This window comes from Asterias rubens, chromosome 13 (assembly GCF_902459465.1).
Source record: "Asterias rubens chromosome 13, eAstRub1.3, whole genome shotgun sequence".
NCBI classification, from domain to species: domain Eukaryota; kingdom Metazoa; phylum Echinodermata; class Asteroidea; order Forcipulatida; family Asteriidae; genus Asterias; species Asterias rubens.
Window position 1 is genome coordinate 12499505 of NC_047074.1, and position 16275 is coordinate 12515779.

A 16275-nucleotide genomic window follows, 5' to 3' on the forward strand; every position below is an offset into this window, starting at 1 on the left:
TGTGCTTTTTAAAAAATGTAAGTTAATGTTTTTATACATCCTGTTAATGGAGTTGCGCTGTTGGATGTGGCTGCAAACAAAATGAAACCATTATATGCAGCCGACGTCTTCCTAATATTTTGAGTTCGCAAAATTCCAGGGGTGGATTTCACAAAGAGTTAAGACTATAGTCTTATCTCGAGTTAGGGCGAGTTACCCGTCCTAACTTAGGACGAGCCACACGTTTTGTATATCTCCTAGGACTAGCCCTAACTCTTTGTGAAATCGACCCCAGTGCCTTTAACAGTCTAATCCAATGGTTTCTATAAGTACCCACTTTAAATACAATCTACAAAAAGACTCATAAATCTCTTTGAATACTATTAGAATAATTTATCTCTTAATAAGCTTTCCGCTTCTCTTCAACCAGGATGAAATCCACGTGCAGGAGACTGCACGTGGAACTTCCTTTCCCGCTAAAACCGAATCAACAGCAAACAATCGCCTGATCTCAAACCGTTGTTTGCCCTGAAGGAATAATCCTAAGAGCAAAATAACATTGAATTTCTTGCTATCGCTTTAGACGCGTCTTAATATAACAATAATTTATGCACGGGTTAGAAGTGTGGATTCTTTAGATGTTGTTAAAACATCCGATATCTTTAAAATCATTCAATACTCAGCGGGAGTCGGCATCCGACTGAAGCCACGTGTTTCCTCGGTCACGTTTATCACGTTTGTTGTTTATTTTGTATATTTTGTGTCACCTAGTTATACACTCTGGGGTTATGGCACAATTTTCTTTTGAATTTTCTCTATTTTGATAATTTCATTTTATTTTAGCTAACTTGTATTTCCCAGCAAACAGTGCATAGTCGAAGGTTTTAAAAGAACAAACAATAAGGAAGAGCCCTGGGTGTTATTGGGTCTGAATCTGCCCTCTCAAAATTGACCTGTCTATGATCCCCTTTCTTTAATCTTTCCTGCACAGACTTCCCCCAGAATACACTTCAGCAATGGTTGCCCCGTATCTTAAACATGGATAATTTTTGTTGAACGGCTCGACCTTAATGGATTTAGAGCCCATCATTAAAATTGGTCTAGCTTTTTTTAATAATATTTTTGTTATGCAAGTTCCCCCAAAACACGGCTAAAAGCCACTCTAGGTAAAGGGCTACAAGGAAGAAAACATAGAAATGCCACTCTAGGAAAAGGGCTACAAGGAAGAAAACATAGAAATGCCACTCTAGGTAAAGGGCTACAAGAAAGAAAACATAGAAATGCCACTCTAAGTAAAGGGCTACAAGAAAGAAAACATAGAAATGCCACTCTAGGAAAAGGGCTACAAGAAAGAAAACATAGAAATGCCACTCTAGGTAAAGGGCTACAAGGAAGAAAACATAGAAATGCCACTCTAGGTAAAGGGCTACAAGAAAGAAAACATAGAAATGCCACTCTAGGTAAAGGGCTACAAGAAAGAAAACATAGAAATGCCACTCTAGGTAAAGGGCTACAAGGAAGAAAACATAGAAATGCCACTCTAGGAAAAGGGCTACAAGAAAGAAAACATAGAAATGCCACTCTAGGTAAAGGGCTACAAGGAAGAAAACATAGAAATGCCACTCTAGGTAAAGAGCTACAAGAAAGAAAACATAGAAATGCCACTCTAGGTAAAGGGCTACAAGGAAGAAAACATAGAAATGCCACTCTAGCTAAAGAGCTACAAGAAAGAAAACATAGAAATGCCACTCTAGGTAAATGGCTACAAGGAACAAAACATAGAAATGCCACTCTAGGTAAAGGGCTACATACAAGGAAGGAAAACACAGAAATGCAGAAACTCACTGGAGCTCACAATGTCTATCTTATAAGCACTTATGACCAAGCAAGAATCTGTTTCACACATAACTCAAATCTCACTCCCAACTGGCTTATTGGGATTTATACTCATTAAAAAACTCATGAGAAAATGCCGCAAGACAAATGAGTTTTGAAATGAATACTAAGGTGGAGGGAGGATTTCTAAGATGGAGGGAGGAATTCCCAGAGGGCCCCACTCCTCCACGGCTCATTAGAGACGTGGTTTATTTGCATAGTGTTATCTCAAACCTCATCAGATTGTTTGACGTTTGCAACCTTCTGACGAGGACGAGGACATTGTCGGTAATTATCAAAGACTGAACTTGTAGTGACCCAAATCCTAAACAATCGTAATTATCAAAGACTGAACTTGTAGTGACCCAAATCCTAAACAATCATATTTAAATAATAATAACAACTAACCATTTTTATATAGCAGCGCATAACACATAGGGATAAAACATTTCCCTACATTTGTATGCGCTGTAGAGAAAAAAAGCATGTTTGTTGGGGTGTTTGTTTGTTTGTTTGTCTGTATGTTTAGATGATCAACCCGTTATGGGTACTTGGCAAGCTTCCACAAACTTCCTGAAGACAAGCAGTATACTTATCAAAATGTCGAGACCCAACTGACTCTTTTCAGAGCCAACACCCACCCTAAGAGATTTACACATGGTTGTACCAGCAAGTTCACTATTTAGTTTCTTGACACCATGCAAAGCTTCAAACAATACTTAAGGACAACATTGTTAATTGACTAAGGTCAGACTTGTTGTGTACTAAACATGAATAACAACCTGTGAAATATCATTTGTTTGTTTGACAGGTTTCTTGTTTGCTTGTTTGTTTAGATGATCTTTCAGTCACGGGAACTCTGCAAACTCCCACAAAGGAATACAAAAACCAGGCTGGCAACATCCAATCTTTCTCATACAAACATTGGTTGAACATTTATGATTATGAATTGCACACATCAAGAAATTGTGATTCAGTATTAAACTAGATGACAATATTCATTCTAGACATTGTGAAATCAGCAGTTAGCTTGGTAGGATTCGAACCCACAACCTTGTGATTTCGAGCCCTGCAAATCTTGTTTGGAGTCATAAAAAAAAAAATCCTTTCTAAAAATACTCCATAATGTCAACAGCTGCAGTAGCTCTCACCAAGTAAATTGTTCCGGTCATTCATCTTTGAAATATTCACCAATTTATGAAACTAGCTTTAAATTTAGCTACGAGCTTTCTTACCAAAGCCTACATCCGTATGGACTGTAAAAGGGGGGTTTCAGCCCTAGGAGTAGGTGGCAACAGCCTCCGAAAATTTTGTTTGTAGCCCACACCTTGAAGTGGCTTTCAGGCCTTGTGTGTCTGGCGACTTGCATAAAAAAAGGAAAACAAAGTATAATTCCTCTTTAAAGACTATCAATCGTAGGGATGTTATTTCCGGAAATTTAGCAATCACGACCCGACCGGCGTGCACTGCTTGAGACAAATTTATCCTACCCTCTATACATCTCAAAGCCTCCAAGCTTCTGAGTAGCAGATGGGCTTGCTCCCACGGCTGGAAATATTATCTAAAGTACGTAGATAAATCTACCGTCCCCGTCCGTAGCAATCAAAGACAATTTGCTCCCAAAAGTACATTAACAAAAGGTCATTGGGGTTGATGGAAATGAATGAAATAAATCATAAAATGGGTTGGTTCTTTTAAGGTAAAGAATAATAATACATTAGGTAGAGGCTCATTCAAAGTTGCCATGCACTTTAAGCCTTAAGAGACCTGTGGTGAGAGACCAGGGGGAACAGAGGCTAAAATCAGGGGCATCACAGGCAAGATCAAGGGCAACTGTGCCAAGACCAGGGAGAAAAAGGAGGCAAGATCACAGGAAACAGAGGCAAAACCATGGGCAACAGAGGCAACACCAGGGGCAACAAGGGAAACAGAGACTAAGACCAGAAGGCAACAGAGGCAAGAACAGGGGTCAACAGATGCAATACCAGGGGTCAACAGGGGCAAGACCGAATGGCAACAGAGGCAAGACCAAGGGCAATAGTAACAAGACCGGAGGGCAATAGTTGAAAGACCACAAGGCAGCAGAGGAAAGACCAGGGGCACAAAGGCAAGACCAGGGGCACAGAGGCAAGACCAGGGGGCAACAGAGACAAGACCAGGTGCCAACAGGGGCAAGACCAAAGGGCAACAAAGGCAAGATCAGGGGGCAAAGGTAGCAATACCAGGGGTCAACAGAGGCAATACCAGGGGTCAACAGTAGCAAGACGAAAGGGCAACAGGGGCAAGACTAGGGGTCAACTGGGTATCAGAGGCAAGGCCAGAGGTAACTGAGGCAATACCAAAGGGCAACAGATGCAATATCAGTGGCAACTGAGGTTAGTCTAGGTGTTTCCATACAATAAGGATTTCACTGCATTTGACATTTCAAAGATAACAGTTGCAGACATCAATGACTTGCTCTACCCATAAAAATCTACAACACTTAAGAACGGTAAATTGCTTCAAGACCGAGTATGCAATTTATCACTTTGTGAAGTGGATTGTTTGCTTCAGCGCAGGAAACAAATAGAAGGTGTTGCGTTGAGCAATCAATATTAATACAGATAAATGAAGGCCGATGAGAAATCTGCTGAATGATTGTGGATGTATAGACAGGAACATGAATTGCACAGATCTTGTTTATGTTTTGGGATTTTTTTTAAAAATTTTGTATCATGTTTGCTAGGATTTGAGAAATTGATCAAAATATTTTTTGTAAAAAGTACAAATTACTCCTCTATAAAACTTTCTTGAGTGAATGGATAAAAAAATTGTATGTTCAACGTCAAACATTTTGTACTTGTCTCTGTTTAATTGTTAGCATTTGAGAAAGACTCTGCTAGGGTTGAAACATCAGGGCCCAATTATACAAAACTGTTCAGCAGAAAATTCTGCTGAGCAAATTTCTTGGCTAAGCAAGAAATGACTGGGTGACACCCCCCGCCCCCTAAAAAAGACCCAGTCACCGACCCCTTAGACTGGTCTTTAGATGAGTTTGTCAACAATTAAACCTTCAGCGTTACAACAATTGTGATAGCATTTTAAGAATCACCATGGCGACAGTGCAAACAAAGAACCATAATCACATCCATAAAAAAAAAAAAAAATGTTTTGCCTCGACCCTTTTCCCCTGTCAGACAAAATTTACTGACAGACCTTTTTTAACCTTTTGCGTACACAGTGACGATACGGTACTACGCGTGTTAAAAACACAATTTTTTGCCTCGACACTTTCCCCGTCAGTCAACATTTACCAACGGACCTTTTCCGTACACAGTGATGATAAGCACTTCATCTGTGCTAATTTGCACGGCACGAGAGTAAATAGAAGCGTTTCTAGTCTCTGCCAGCGTGTTGAACTGAATCAATAAATGTAACACATACGCCATGTGTCGAGTTTACTCCTTACTCAAATGAGAAAAAGGCAGAAGGACTTGTTTTTCGCCCTTTTTTTCCAGAAGTAATCAAATCTTCACCTTTGGTGGTCAAAGTTGTTATGACTTCTACACCCCAAAAAAGAGTTTGACCATGAAAATTCAACAAACTAAATATAAAGTTTGATGATGGAAAATCTATGGAAAATCTTAGAGCTGAATCAGCACAAAAAGTAGCTCAGCACAGCAAAATTATGCTTACCAAAATGAGGTTACCAGCCAAAATAACATGTCACATGTACAATCGGTGACTGGCATCCTGCTCTCTTCTGCTTAGCAGAACATTGTTAAGCATATTTTCTGCTTTTAAAAGCATCTCAATGAAATATGGCCATGTTCCCCCCTGTAGAGTTTCTGTTTACATGCTATCCAAAACACAGCGACATCTCCCTGTCTATTATTTTACCATCAATTCCAAGACAAAGTATACATTGCAACGCAAACCAGACATCCTGTCTCGTTATTAAACGGAGAGAAGTCAAATATATGCAAAGAAGAGAGAGGGAGAGAGAGGGGCTGACGACGAATCCATGTCCGAGCATTTGGGATGTCTCATTTCATCTACCTGTTTGATCACCTGTATAGGGTTTGGAAAGGGAGGGGGTGGGGGAAGTCTCTCCTTGTACAAATTTACTAATTTAAGACACTGGACACTATTGGTAATTACTCACAAATAAGGAGGTTTCACACGCGAACAGATACGCATACGCATACGTTTAGCTATCCGTAACCTCTTAGGTGTAGCAAGCGGGATATCAGTGTCGTCTGCACGTATAGCGGATAGCGTATGAGGTCATAATGATGACGTATCCGTCGCACTAACTGTATCCGTTCAAATGCGAAACCTCCCTAATAATTGTTCGCATACAACTTTACTTGGTAATGAGCAATGGAGAGCCGTTAATAGTATATAAACAAAACAATGCATGACTATTTTCAAAGGAGTATTTTCTTACTCCCCTGTTTCACCCAAACTCCCTGACCCAATCCCGTCTAACAAAACAACAAAAACAATGGTATCTACATATGTCAAAAGTGGTTGGTAAATGGTACAATGAATGGACTACTTGACAAAGAAGCACTAAAAGATGAAACACAATATATTTCATACAAGCCGATCTATTTTCAAATATTCTTCACCCTGTTTAAAGTTCAAGACCTTCTTGACATGGTCGAAAAGGCAGGACTACATATAGCAACCTTACTCTTCCCCGACCCCGTTTCAACCCAATCTCCTGGCCCAAAATCCCACCTAAGAAAACAACACAAACAATAGCATCTCTTTATGTCGACGGCTAGTAAATTGAATGAATAACTTGATGAAGAAAAAATGAAAGACAAAACAAGTCATATAAGCCGACTGAATTCAAATTGTTCTTCACCCTGATTGAAGTTCAAAACCCTTCTTGGCATGGTCCAAAGGGCAGGACTGAATTTTTTTTATAGCAACCTCTTTTTCCCCTGTTTCTACCCAAACTCCTTGCATAAATCAACAGAAACAATGATCATGTCGAAAGCTAGTAAATTGATTGAACAACTTGATGAAGAAACAAGAGACACACAAAAAAAATGTTCACATAAGCTGATATAATTCGTTCAAGATCCTTCTTAACACGGTCGAAAGGGCAGGACCCCCAACAAATATACATAGCAACCTTATCGGAACAGCTCATCTTTTCCCGAGGTTTCGATCCTGAAATCACATTCGTCATTTCGTCATGACACAGAATTATCTCTCTGGTCTTGACACAGGGGCTGGTAAGGACGGACACTTAAGAAGCAGGTGGACAGGTGGAGACGGCATCGTTTGTTTCCCCATTGTCAGAGACTAATCTAATAAGCTCAGACATACCCTCTGTCCAATCTATCAAAAGCTACCCATTAACGATGATAATTTACTTGTCTTTTCGTCGTGGAAAGTTTTGTATGGTTCTGATTCTATTCTCTATGGGAGAGCCCGATAAAAAAAACGTGTTTTTTTTTTATTAATTCTTAAACGCTGCATTAAAATTAATTTTCTTGTATATTTTTTGTCATTCTTAGGTTTTAACAAGCCCAGGTTTACTATCGTTTTGATTCTATTCTCTATGTAACAGCCTGAATAAAAATCAGGATGTTTACAAATCTTAAACGCTGCATTAAAATGATAAAAAAAAAAATCTTTTTTTCTTGCTGTCCTAGTATTTTTTGGTTTTAACACGGCCAGGTTTACTGTCTAAGAATATAGGGTGATGCTTTGTCACAGATTAAAGTGTTTTTCTATACACATTTTGTTCTTCTTAATTGAGTGGGGAGAGTGTGTCAACAACAATCCAATTATTTCATCTAACGACTGCTGACTTTAAAGTGGTGCCTACGTTTACAGACAGATTAAAGGCACTGGACACATTTTGTAGATCAAGTTTTTGGCCATGACATGACTCCCTGTTCCAAACTCACTGTGAATGAAGGTAATATCAACAGGTCTTCAATGCTCATAACCGAGTTAGTTTTGAATGAGTAGTTATTAAATGTGTGCAGCCTTTGATTTCACCAAACTCAACCTAACTTAGGATTAATCTTAGGACTAAGTACGAGTCAAGTTTCCTATCTGAAGACGTAAGACGCATTGAACCCATCCTAAGTACGGGTTACTCGTCCTAACTCGAGATAGGATTCTTGCGTATCGTGAAAATGACCGCAGTGCCTTTTTAAACAAATTCCAATGTTGGGGGCTAACATTGGGATGTGATTAAGAAAGTGGGTAGATACTTTTTATAAAACATTATTGATGAGCTAGAATCTTTGTAAAATCCCTCTCCAAATCATCAGTAAATAGTAATTTTATAATTCCTTCTGGAATACTGATTGAAGTTTACAAACAAAACAAATAGATTCCACTAATTAGTTTTTCATATTTAAACAAACATGGGGCTTGATTAAATGAAAGTAAAACAAATGATTGGTCTTTGGAGATTGAAATAATTCCAACATACAATATGTAAATTTTACATCTTTATTTCAATAATCAATTGAAAGTATTGATGACAGAGAATATTTTACAATCATCTGAATTAAAAACCCTTCAGAAGGGTAGCAACTTGTTAATGATTTTTTTTTAAAAGAAAGACATATTTTAAGTACAAACTTACTTTTCCATTTTTTTATTTTCTACTTTATTGTGTGCAAACACTGTGCTTTGAAAAGGTTATTGGAATTGCAATTAAAGGTGTTTTTATCCATCTGTTGTTTAGCTTTGTCTCGCCTTTTTTTTAGTTTTTTTTAGGCCCCTACGAAATTTTCTCACTTGTGCAAGGTAAATATTTATACTTCCAACTAAAGATTATCAGCTTTAAAAGCAATAGCTAAGAATAAACATTTTCTTAATGTTTTCGATCAGAACAGATCACACAAACACAAAAAAGCAATTCATGTATAAAAAGAGAATAACAGAATTTATGATGGGTTCGTTAGAGGTTGTTTAAAACTGGCAGGGTCGTGGCCATCCGATAAAGGTCTATGCCGAAGGAGAGGTTTCTTATCGAACAACGACCCTGTATAGTTTTAAACGACCGAATCACTACTGCTCTTTTATTCTTATTAATAAATCCCCTTTGCTGACAGCTTTAAAAAATAAATTTACAAGGGCAGCCTTGATCAAAGCCAAATGACAAATCAGGCATGATTTCCAACTATCAATTCTTCTTTTTAAAGAGAAATTCTTAGATTTTTTATTTTTCTTTGTAAATTTACTGTATGCTGTTTCATGGGGGGGGGGGGGAGACCAATAAATATGGCTGGAAATTTGACGTTTGTCAGACATTAAGGGCAAGCGTACATAGTTTTTTAAGGTTATAAAATCAACAATCGTACTAACTTGGGAGTGGAAAAAAAATATATATCTAAATTCTGTTTGTCAAACACTTTCATTGATATCATTAGAGAGGATGCTTAATTACGAGTATCTCTAAAAGGTAACTGGTAGTCAAGATCTTGCCTGACCACACGAATATTAGTCCCATACAACTCCATGATCGAACCTTCTTAATGAGGTCAATTGAGGCCAGAACAAGTGTTTACCTTTTTAGAGTCTATCTGTTTTTCCATGTTTTATTTATCATTGGCACCCAGACCGGTGTATTACCAACAGGAAATTGTGGATTTTCATTTGGGTTAAATAAAGACAATGACTTGGGAAGTCTGACATTATTCATTAAACAATTGTGCAGATGGCCTGAGGAATTATCTGGTTTACTTAACAACAATTTATTTTCAGAGTTGTGGGAGTGTTTTGACATTTCTTCAGAGGTTTCCAACACCTTTTGTTTAGCTGGAACTAAGGATGTATTTTTGTTACAAAAGGATGTAAAGATTACGACTTTTTCAGATAGGTGGAGAGGGGGGAATTTAAATTATTTAACAGGTTTATTTTGGGAAAAGTAAGTAATTCAGAGAGCTTAACTTAAGTTGTTTTTTAATACAAAATTAACTCATAAGAATTAACTACTGTCATTCAAATTCACAATGAATTTGTTTGAAATGTTTGATAACTTTTGCATCATCTACCTGCGAACTTAAAAAGGTTACAAAAATGTCCCTTCATGTAGCTCTGAAAATAATGTTATCTTCTTTGGTCACAGAAAAAAAAGTGACACTTTGAATGTCAGTAATCAATTCTAGAATCAGTTTGATTGTCTGTTCGTCAGTTTAGACGATCTCCAAGTCAAAGGAAACTCCCACAAGGGGATGCAAACAACAAGCTGGCAACAGTCATTTGCTCTCATACAAACATTGGTTTAACGTCCACGATGATAATTTGCACAAATGATGAAATTGTGATTCAGTAACTAACCAGACGACAATACTTATTCTAGTCATTGTGCCATCAGCAGTTAGCTGGGGGATTCGAACCCGCAACCTCGTGACTTCAAGTCTTGCAGTCTAACCTGTAAACCACAGTGTTTATTACATTGTACACAATGTGTCTGTTGACATTGAGTTCGAAATGACTACTCATCTTCTGTGAGATAACGGTCACTCTCCCGGTAGAATTCAAACCAACAACCTTGTGATTGCAAGTCATACTGTCAAACTACCATATTTAATTTTATCACATGTACACAATGTGTCTGTTGACGTTGAGTTCGGAATGACTACTCATCTTCTGTGAGATTACGGTCACCCTGGTGGCCCGTCGGACGGTCAAAATGTGGACGAACCTTTGCCTATTCCTCTCCGTGCAACAGTTGACGGCTAGCATGCTCTCTCTAAAGTCTCGACTCCAAAACGCATACACAAAAGGGTTCAGGAAAGAGTTTGTGAAGCCAAGAGGCACAAGACACGACTGGATAATGTTTGTGAGGTGGCAGTCTTCGCCACAAAGCGCATCGATGGCGAGCACGACGAAAAACGGCGTCCACGTTAAGAGGAAGCACCCTATGACTACCGTGAGGGTCTTGAGGGCTTTGTTAGTCCGTAAGGTCCGCACGTTGCGCACGACACACGTGTTGCGTTGCAGGTCGGCTATCCGCCGCGCCTGGTGCCGCGAGATCTGAAGTATACACGCATAAAAGTAGAGTTGCACCAGTAAGGGTGGAATGTAACACGCAAACGTTAAGAACAGCATGTAGCTGCTGCTTAAGGCGCTAAGTAAGCTGCAGCATCCCTGGTACCCTGCTAAATGGTTCCAGCCCATCAGCGGAAGGAGTCCAATCGAGACTGCAATGATCCAGATCATGGAGACGATCACGCGGGCTTGGAATTGTCCCACGCGTTGCGTGTATGCCATAGGGCTCGTTATAGCGATGTAACGGTCGTATGCGATTCCAAAGACGCTTAAGATACTCGCGATGGACGCGAGAATCAGAAAGGCGACACGGACAAGACACCAGCGTGGATTGTCGACAACCACCCTCATCATGGCGGCCTCCAGTATGCAGTTCACCCCAACCAAGAGATCAGCTGCCGTTAAACTTACGATGTAGTAGTAACCTGTCTGGTGAAGCACCTCGTTCCGTAAGATCACAACGATGACGACGATGTTACCAACAACTATCAGGATGCCCAGAATAAGAAACAGGGTGAATATACCCAAGTCTGTTTGTGGACCGAACATGGCACAGGGTGTATCAATTGTCAAATCATGGGTGTTCACTGTGGTGGTTGCCGTTGCTCCTATTGAAGTATTAAAAACCGCCATTTTAAGTATTGCCATCAGTTCAATGATCGTTAATTCTTTAAATCGTTAATTGAAGCGTTGATCAAGGTGAACCTTGGAATTGCATCATTTGTATTTGAAGAGTATGTCAGGAAACAAGTGTCATTGGTTGATCACAAAACGGGAAACTCTGAAGGAATTCATGGAGATGTGAGGATGAAATCGAAGATCTAGATGTCCATAACGATTTTCAAATAGAGTTTCATATAAAAGTTTTAGTCGTGCAAAAACTCTGCATGTAAAGCATACACTGCCTTGTTTCTGACAAACAAATTTTTGTAAGTGTTACTTAAGCAAAGTTTTCAAAACTGACCTCTCCTCGTTATTTTGAGAGATGATTCCCATGGTGAAGTCCATTTTGAATTAACTTCAAACACCGAAAGAACAGTATTAGGGTGCAAGATGTTGGTGAAGATATCGACAACTCTGATTAAAAGTCAGGGATGATGAGCATCACTGATCCTTCAGTTTGTGTCGCTTCAACGATTCAGCCTCCTCTCTGCCTTCAGAACGAGGATAAAATAAGGCCAATGTCAACACCTTCCTCAGGAATTCTACGCCACTCGTGCCCTCATCAAGTTGATCTCTCTTAATGCTGCATCAAACACGCCACAAATCCGGCATAAATTGGCCGCCTCTCTGCCGACAAAGTCCTCAGTTGGTTTAATTTGTCTTTCTTTGATGACTGATAATTCACAAGTTGTAATCGTTGTGCGTCCCAGTGACACAGAAACATCAACGTCAACGGCTAGTTTACATTCATCAGCAATAAATACTCATGATGGTGGGTAAACCCACTGTAAATGAGTCTCGCATATCTCACCAATTATTAAACTCAAATCGAAAAAAATAAATTCCCTAAATATCAGAACTGGTTACTCAGAGGATGCTATCCGTATACAAAAATGTCCCGAGTTGAAAAATTTTACAAACAGATTTTGTTATTGCCAACAATGTTGTCACATTATAAAATTACATGTATGTGATGTTGCAAACTGAAACAGTGGCTAAAAAACCTAGAGCCAAAATGTTGGCCAAAAACTCAACATCTGATTGGATGCTCATCACTGCCCAAAGTCTCCCACTGATGAATATGCAACATCTCATTTGCATAAGTTCTGAACACTACACTGTGTGTAAACCATGTGTGTACTGCTCATGTAGACTCACAACTGATTGGATGCTCATCACTGCCAAAGTCTCCCACTAATGAATATGCAATATCTCATTTGCACAAGTTCTGAACACTACACTCATTTGCATAAGTTCTGAACACTCAGGGCAAACCATACTGTTCATTGCAGACTCACATCTGGTTGGATAAGACCACCAACACAACAACCTCATGAATATTCCAGTGAAGACATCATGTGAAGCCCATTCCCTGATTGGTTGATGAGTCACCACTCATTAGAATATCAAGACCATCTAGATAGATATGGATCTAATAAATAAACATAAGTCCACCGGTATCCAAATGAGGTTGTTATACAAATAATGCATTCAGAGTGTGTAAGGGTATGGGAACAGTGTCAGTTCCATAAGCATAGCTACACAGATTGTATGGATAGCATAGACTCACAGCTGTGGTTTTATATAACAATGGTACACAAAACATTCTCTAGGTATGTAACAGCAGTTTGTAAAAAAAAAAAAATGGAAAATTTTGTTGATGTACTGCGGTTTGTTAAAAAAAAAATGTACATATATATAAAAAAAATTCAGGCACAGCCAGATTTTGTACTTTGCTTTTCCAGAGAGAGTCAGAAAGTATACAGCAAAAAGCAATGAATAAGAATGAATAAGGGTAAACAATGAATGAGGAGACAAATAATTTGGTTTATGTCTAATTTCGTCATTAAAATGGCAACTTGGTTAAAATGTTAAAGTAACAGTTTTCTTACACGATGTGTAAGACGGTAAGACCCTACGCTTAACATCCACCAATCAGGTGAGCTCACTCTCGCATCCGATTATGACATCATCATTCATGGCAACCTATAAACATCTGACGTAAATCACAAAACAATCACAGTTTGCTGACGAAAGCTCCTCTTCAGAGCCAACTGGACTAAATTCCAAATGAATGCGGTCATTAAAGATTTACTAATGCTTGTGACATCTATCGGCAGAGTCTATTTCCTGACCACTATTTTCTCAAAACGCAGTCATTAAAGGCACTGGACACCAGGCCCGTACACTTCAATTCTAAAAGGGCAAGGACACCAAGGCATTTTCTCCTTGCCAAAGGGCTCTCTCTAAGGAAATTGTAAATTTCTACTGGAGCATTTCAAGGGCACCTAGGCAATGACCAGGGGGCATGGAGGCAATTGCCTTTGTTGCCTCCGTAAAGTTTCAGGCTTGAGACACCTTTGGTAAATGTGTCAAAGACCAGTATTCTAACTTAGTGTATCCATATAAAATAACAAATCGGTGCAAACTTGGAGTCTATTGGTCATCGAAGTTGCAAGAGAATAATAAAAAGAAAAAACGCCCTTGTTGCACAGATTTGTAGGCTTTCAGATACATAATAAAAGGCTTCAGGCCTGAAGTCTTTAAATTTTTGAGTCAGAAATTACCTCTTTCTCAAAAAAGTCATTACTTCAGAGGGAGCCGTTTCTCACAATGTTTTATACTATCAACAGCTCCCCGTTAATCGTTACCAGTTAATTTGTTTATGCTTACAACTAATTTGAGAAATTACCACTAGTATCCAGATGACGATTTGACCAAACTCTTCCTAACTTAGGAATAATCCTAGGATGAGATCAGTTTACCTATCCGAAAAGGTTAGGACGCATTGAACCTATCCCAAGTTAGGACGGGTTTCTCGTCCTGACTCAAGATAGGATTAATCCTAGAGTTTCGTGAAATCCGCTGCAGTGCCTTAAAAGAGTCAGCAATGAATAACGGCCGAGTCTACTTCCTGGCCGATATTATCTCAAAAGAAGACGTAGCACAGGGTTTTTCAGTCAATCAATCATCAGGTAGTCAGGGATGTGATAGGCTGTTGGAAAAAAAGCCTAAACTATGAACGCAAATTGTGAAAGCTTGCGAGGGCAAAAGCTTCTGAGGGCGAAGCAAACATACGTATTTATCTTTGGTTTTGATAGCCCTACTCTGCAACCTTGGGTGCTCCATATATGGTTTTATTATTGTTTTCATATGTATTTGGTCTTAACATCTCTTATACTTGGTCTTAGTTTTCTTATGTATTTGGTCTTAACATCTCTTATACTTGGTCTTAGTTTTGTTATGTATTTGGTCTTAATATCTTTTATAGTTGGTCTTAGGGTTATAGGGTTTATACATTGTTTCGAGTATACTTTATTTTTTATTTTATTTTTTTATTACTTTCTTATATATTATTTTTATTATATATATTTTTTTTTTTGGGGGGGAGGGGTGGAGATGAATAAAGAAGTAAACCAGGCAAAAACTCAAAAGTAAGCAATACAAAAACAATCCAAAAAGCAAGTAGGCTCTAGAAAAATAATCAGTGAATCCCCAAAGCAATAAATTGTTGCGGTACCCGCTGCTAATTTATAGGATTCAAGCGGGGACAAACAGCATCTCTGGCGATAGCTGAAAGGATTTAAAATGAAATAATAATAATACCAGATTTTTCCTTTATAAATTGACCCTTATCCAAATCAGGCAAACCCTGTTAGCGTGGGATTGTTTGTGTTGCAATCGCCGTCACGGCGGCCGTGATTATATTTCCTGACAGACAGAAACACCAGGTGGTGCTCTCCCAGAAAGGAAGCCCTGGGAAAAGACAAAGGTGTCTCCACCTTGCAGAAAACACGGCCGTCGCTAAACTCTTACGTCAATTTTTGACAATGTCGGTCTCGGGGTTACTGGTTATAAAAACAAGGATGCCTCAAGGAATGTGGGTGTGGGTGGGGACAGAGGTGTCTCCACCTTGCAGAAAACACGACCGTCACGTAACTCTTACGTCAATTTGTGATAATGTTGGTCTTGGGGGACCATTAAGTACAAAATGAATATCTTGTTGTACATTATCACTGATCGAGGTTACTGGTTATAAAAACAAGGATGCCTCAAGGAATGAAGGTGTGGGTGGGGACTATAGAGCTATGGTGGGGACAAAGATGTCTCCACCTTGCAGAAAACACGGCCGTCGCTAAACTCTTACCTCAATTTGTGATCATGTTGGTCTTGAGGGACAACTAAGTACCAAATTAATATCTTGTTGTACATTATCACTGATCAGGGTTATTGTTTTTCTCTTTATATTTCTCTGGTTATGAAACCAAAGACGCCTCATAAAGTGATGCTTGGATTGTTGGTGTCGTACTGTCGGGAGAGATTGGAAGCAATGTCATAATTCTAAGCACTATAAATCAAATATAAAAAATTCGTTTCAATTTTGCTGCAAAGTATATCAAGGACAAAGCGTTTTGGAGTTTTTTTCCAATGATTTCTGTTATTATTTTTAAATATGATTTATTATTTTATATTTCTGGTAACGAAACCAAGGATGTGAGCTTATCGCTGTAGCTCGAGAGCCTGAGGAAACCTGTAAACAAGGGTGCTTGCTATGTTGGCGTAGCGGTGGAGTGTTGTGGCTGAGCGGTCTAGTTTGCAAGGCCATTTAACATTCAGTATTTTCCTGTAAGATACGTGGGAAGGGACGTATGAGACCTACTCCTTTTAGCACCATGTTAGGGTTTACATGAAATGTCGAGTCGTCTAACCTTACATGTGGCATAGAGAAAAAAGTCTGCC

At 38.9% G+C, this 16275-nt stretch overlaps 1 protein-coding gene across 2 annotated transcripts in view; it reads right to left on the bottom strand.

The window, feature by feature from the left end:
- Positions 1-16275, bottom strand: part of LOC117298921 (conserved oligomeric Golgi complex subunit 3-like) — a 42998-nt gene that overhangs the window by 841 nt on the left and 25882 nt on the right. The gene's annotated exons all lie outside the window — the stretch shown is intronic.